Source organism: Helianthus annuus, chromosome 9 (assembly GCF_002127325.2).
Source record: "Helianthus annuus cultivar XRQ/B chromosome 9, HanXRQr2.0-SUNRISE, whole genome shotgun sequence".
NCBI lineage: Eukaryota > Viridiplantae > Streptophyta > Magnoliopsida > Asterales > Asteraceae > Helianthus > Helianthus annuus.
Window position 1 is genome coordinate 132048940 of NC_035441.2, and position 6294 is coordinate 132055233.

The 6294-nt window shown below is 33.8% G+C and overlaps 1 long non-coding RNA gene across 1 annotated transcript; it reads right to left on the reverse strand.

The window, feature by feature from the left end:
- Positions 1 to 203: 203 nt before the first annotated feature.
- LOC110878717 lies at positions 204 to 3398 on the reverse strand. Its single transcript, XR_002558167.1, has 2 exons — positions 3227 to 3398; positions 204 to 1401 (listed from the first exon to the last, which is right to left on the reverse strand). It is a non-coding gene; the product is annotated as an uncharacterized LOC110878717 (long non-coding RNA).
- Positions 3399 to 6294: the final 2896 nt, after the last annotated feature.

Consider the following 6294-nt stretch of genomic DNA (forward strand, 5'->3'; position numbering starts at 1 on the left):
TGCGTGGTCCGAACGGTTTGGAAATTGGGTTGAGGCATATCATTTGGATGCTTGGGAACACACTGAAGAGCCGTATGTAAGGCCCACAAGGAATAATACTCGGTTAACAATTAGAGAAATGAGTACTGAAGATAAAAAGAAATATAGGGATGAGAAATTGAAACACCCATATCACGATTTAACCATATAGACACAGCGGAAAGTAGAGACTTAAAATTTCTTTCATAATTACTCATATGACTTACTTGAAGGTTCGTTTAAAAATAACAAACACTTTCTTCAAAAGATTTACAACGTTCATTCTTAATTATCGCATCAAATGTAATATAAAATCACCAGTTATGTGACTACCCTTCCCGTACAATCCTCGCTCTTTGACCCGATCTTCAATCCTCATTTACTTCATAATGATGTCAAGTCCGTGCGACCTGTAATCGCCACATACATACGCATCGTTAAAATTTGGTGACGTTGTTCATAAACTAAACATACGTAAATAAATAATGACTCTGTATTCCTTCATCTCATGCTAATCTTTTCGAATCCTCATTCCATGTACGATCTTGCATTCCAATTCCTTAAACCTTCATAAGGACATTAATAGTATACCTGCATTCTCATTTCATACTCAAGATACCAGTTTAGAAACTTTACACTCAAAAGTATTGAAGCTATATAAACATATAAAAAAAGTCCCATTCATTCGTGTACAATAAATTCTACTTCGTGCACATGTACATACATACAGATATTCATGGACGCATACTTCCACACATGATTACGAACACACATACAAACGTACAAGCTCTTACATACCACTTACATCATTCCAAATGATTTACTAATGTATCCTAATTACAACTTCCATATAAATAGGTCACGTACATACAAACCTACGTGCATACTCACTTCTATTCATGATTATTATAAGTCCCGGCTATTGGTATGAAATTAATTCTATACATATATACCCACATACTTAATTCATTCCTCCACATACTCGCTAACACATTCCATTATTACTCGCACTTCATAAACGCTTCCAATATGTAAAATAATCATATACAAACTCCTAAATCTTTCTAACGTATAACCACATGATCAAACTAACTACCACATTACGCCATGTTTCTTTCTTTATTATTGACCCGTTCACTTCTATCATGTAATTCCAAGCACAAATAACTTCTTACGACTTACCTCATTAATACATACCTTAGTACTTACTCCTTCTCATAATTTCTCACATGATTTCCTACGTTTAACATATCAAAACTTTATTTATAAGATAAGAAGTGATTCCGGAAATCACTTACCTTGAGTACTCCAATAAGTGTATTTGTCACCTTGCCTTATTTTGACCCGTTATCCTCCTATGCTTGAGCTCTCCTTGACACGTTCCTATTATCTCATTCCATTACATCCATTCAATAGTTAGTATACATAATAATACACATCACTAATCACACTTCTATTCACGTGTCAATCGCTTAACGAGTTCAACATGTATCATAATACTACAATGCTAATCAATCTAACAATTTATCATTCCATCATCACAAAAGTCATACATGAGCTTCTAGTATGCATAATTATGTATTTACATCATGTTCATTATTCTTTCAAAATTCCATACTTAGAATGACAACATTTTCTAAGTTAGACAACTTGCTTCATACGTTAAACATTTCATACCATTTCTTAACACCTTGGTTTTTTACACATCCATTCTACTATTTTCTATCAACCCGTTTCGACGCGTTGGTGCAATTATATGCATAAACTAGTTGGTAAGTGTTTTAGACACTTAAAACAATCACATAACTTACTAATAAGTTATTAAAATCAGTAGTTCATGATTCATACAAGTGTGCATAACAATACAACTATTTTTACTGAATATTTATACTAAAAATGTGCAGCAACTTTCTGCGCAGCAGCTGTTCACGACACATTTTAACCCATTTATCATCCGATTCAGTTCTTCATGTTCAAATATGAAATGATCTACACTCAGAGACCTTTCTAAGCATATAAAGATCGTAACCATCGGACGTTCCTACGATTTTATATGATGTTTACAAAATCAGCACAAAAGCTGAAATGCTTCCAAACAGCTTGCTGTCAAAACAGTATTGCCGACTTTGGGCACTGATTTGGCCTGTTTAACATCCGAATTCAATAAACATGTTCAAACGCAAAACGTAGTATGTTTAAATAGCTTTCTGAGCATATAAGGCTCGACCTCACAGGTCCTTCCTAAGATTTTATATGATTTTTGCAAAACTGTTGCGCAACAAATTTTAATTCTAATCAGCTTTGTTACTCAATACACGTCGCATGTCACTTTGTACACAACATCATAACTAAGCACTTTTCATACTTATAATACATGATCACCTTCATTACTAGTTAATTAACATTCTATACAAGTGATAACACATACTAACCTATACTAGGCATTTCATCAAACACTTGGTGTGCGAACTACTTTCCAAGCATAGTGTACAAGTAACTTGTGCACAATCATACCAAATTCTTATCAAGATCATCACACTCATCATTTTCACCTAATCTCCTTTCAAAATCAGATTTATATAACATCAACATTCAACAATTAACTTCACATATCAAACTACAACTAGTATAACACATAATTCATCAACATTTCCATGACATTATTACCTACATGTGGGTTTACATAGCAACATCAAATTAATCCGAATTTCATGCATAATTCAAGTCTCATATGATGATTATAGCCTCTTACCATCCTAATTTCATACATACATACATACATACATACATACATACATACATACATACATACATACATACATACATACATACATACATACATACATACATACATACATACATACATACATACATACATACATACATACATACATACATACATACATACATACATACATACATACATACATACATACATACATACATACATACATACATACATACATACATACATACATACATACATACATACATACATACATACATACATACATACATACATACATACATACATACATACATACATACATACATACATACATACATACATACATACATACATACATACATACATACATACATACATACATACATACATACATACATACATACATACATACATACATACATACGAATTAATGAAGACCCACTTCCTTTCTCATTAAAATTTCATGAATCCATGACTTACCTTATCTCAAGGACACCTAGACAAGTGTAGATGATGTCTCATGCACTCGATTTCCAGCTCAAATCACCCCAATTTATGCAGAATTCTTGTGTTGATGATGGATTTAGGTGAGAACCCTAAATCCCCTTTCAAACCCACGACACATACATACTGACTTATGAAAATTCTGCATTTTTTTCCTTGTTTAATCGAACTTTCTTTCATTTTTACATAACTAACCCCTTTATTCTCATAACATGACTATTTTCATCCATCCTCTAACTTAGTTAACTTGGTTATTGTTACAGTATCTTACTTACCCACATATACTTACTAGTATCTTATTTATTTTCATATGGTAAAATTATATTTACCATTTTCTTTTCTAATTGCGTCAACATAATATAAAAATTTATATTATGACTTACAAATTTTGGGGTGTTACAGAAATTAATGGTGAGTCTGCTTCAGCAAGCGATAAAAGAAGATATTTTGATACTGCTTCAACATGATGGAACTGCTTATTCAATTTGGACAGAATTGGAAGCAAAATTTATTGGAAGTGATGATATGCTCAAAAACAAAATTTCTCTCATGAAGAAAGAAGTTGATCTGTTTCATGGTTTGAAATCTGAGAACACCAAGCAAATTATCGAGAGATATTGTAACTTGGTGAGAAATATGTCAAAACTTGGTATTAAAAAAGATACTGATGAATTGATTGAAAAACTTGCAGATGCGCTACCTCATGAAATCTAGGGAACGTTTCTGATGATGCTGAGATCCAACAGAAAAGATTATAAAAGTATGACACTGGGAGATTTCATCAAACACCTGGAAGCTCAAGAGATGGAGCAGAGGAAGATCGCCAGGATGAAGAATTATGATGGAGAACAGGACATCAGCTTGTATTACAAGAGTGGTGTTACTGGAACGACAAATCTTTCTCCAAAAGTTGAAACTGCTTTCAGTGCGAAAGACTCTTCTAAAAAGAAATCCCAGGGATCAAGCAGCACAAGATTTTCATCATTCGATCCAAACATTTCTGCAACAAAGAATGGAAGAAAACTTCAGTACAATATTATATTAAATCTTGAGAGTGATCAAGATTATTCTGAGGAAGTTGCAAAAAATCAAATGTCTTTGTTGGGAATGGTGTTGGAATCCTATAGTAGTTTTGTGGCCGGAAAGATCGGTAATCCAATGCTCACGAAAGAGGATTACGATCAAATTGGTGCCGAGGAAATGGAGTTAATGGACATTAGATGGTGCATGGCTAGTGTGTTGAGACGAGCTGGGAAGTTTAAACAAATTACGGGAAGGGATGATTTTCGTGATGTAAATGTTTCAACTCTAGGCTTTGATAAATCTAAGGTTACGTGTTTTCGTTGCAGGGAAAAGGGGCATTTCAAGAGAGAGTGCACAAATCGTGAAGCTAGTGGAGCCCAGAATCCTTTTGGAAACAACGACTATCACAAAAAGGCGATTTATCATCAAGTCATGCCACAGCCATATCAACAGCAACAACAAGCATCGCATCAGGCACAAACTGCACATGGAAGGGTAATTGAAGATACAAAGAGAGCTTGTCTGGGAAAAGATGGTGGTTTTAGTTGGGATAAATACATTCCAACAAATAACAAAGTGTGTTTGGTAGAACAAGAAGATGAAAAGTTGGCAGAAGGGTTTAGTTGGGACAATTTTTGCCCAGACCAAGAGTTCATGGCCAAAGAAATGTCCAAAGACACTACAAATGTTAAAGCTTTCATTGCAAATGCCTATGATTTGAAATAGGCTGAAAAGTGGAGAAAAGTAATGGAAGCTGCTGAAGAAAGACGGAGAAAGATTGAAGAAGAGGAAGAAGAAGAAGAGAGGTTAAAAGCTGAAGCTGAAGCCGAGAAAAAGAGAAGAGCTGAATTTTTACGATCAAACAGAACAGTCAAAGTTGTTCCTGAATTTGAAGTCAAAGTTGATACTGAACCTGTCAAAGTTCCTGAAAAGTGCATGAGCTGTGATTCTTTAATCAAGCAGAACAATGAGTTGCTGCACAATATAAACAGATTGAAAGAATCCTATGATACAATGAACAGAGAAATCAATAAGTATACTGATTTAAACTGTGAACAAGCTGTGGCAATGAATACACTAAAGAGAGCTTACATAGGACAGCTTGATGATGTCAATTTTCACATAAAGAAGTGTGCTGAGCTGGAATTAAAGCTGGAAACACAAAGAATCGAAACTGAAAGAGTCAACAAGTTATTAGAAAGTTACTCATGTTCTACTTTTGTTGTTGGCAGGATTTATCCGATTGTGGAGAATTTGAAGACTTTTGAAGAAGTAAAAACTTCAGAAGAAGAGAAATCCGTGACAAAAGACGAAGATGAAGTGAAAATTTCTGGTAAGAAACCAAGTGTGGTCTACAATAAATGCCCGCCTCCGGTCGAAAATGGATATTCACCTCGAAATCCAAATTCCGAAAGAGTCAAAAAGGCAATAAACTTACAATGGGAGTCTGGGCCGTCGGATAACTTTCCAGAAAATATTGATGTCACGTACACGTCATCTGACACTGATCATGAGTCAAAGTTGATAAAAAGTGTGGTTGACCAGGTGTTAGATAAAGATGATTGTGAGGAGTCAAAACCGGAGTCCAAATCCAAGTCAAAGTCTGAGTCCGATGCGTCAAAGTCAACAATCAAAAAGGACAAACGGGTTTATGATAAAGAGTTTTTGCTATCAAAATCTAATTTGAATGATGAATCATTCAAAGTAGCATATACTTTGAAAGATTCTGACAAATTATATTCTGATGAAACTTTTCCAATAAGAAGTGTCAGATTTGAAATGATTCAAAAGGTTTTCAAAATTACAGAAATTAATATTTCTGAAATAAAAGATTTAAATCTTATCGGAAAATCTAAACAATACACTTCAAGAGAACAACAAAGAATTAACAAGAAAATGGGTGACAATTGTGGTTATAGTTTCCAAAAGAAACCAAACCATAATCGTAATTTCAAAAGAAAGGATTAGGTTTTAATCAACCAAAAAATTATAAAAATGAAAAAGTTTATAAACCAAAAACT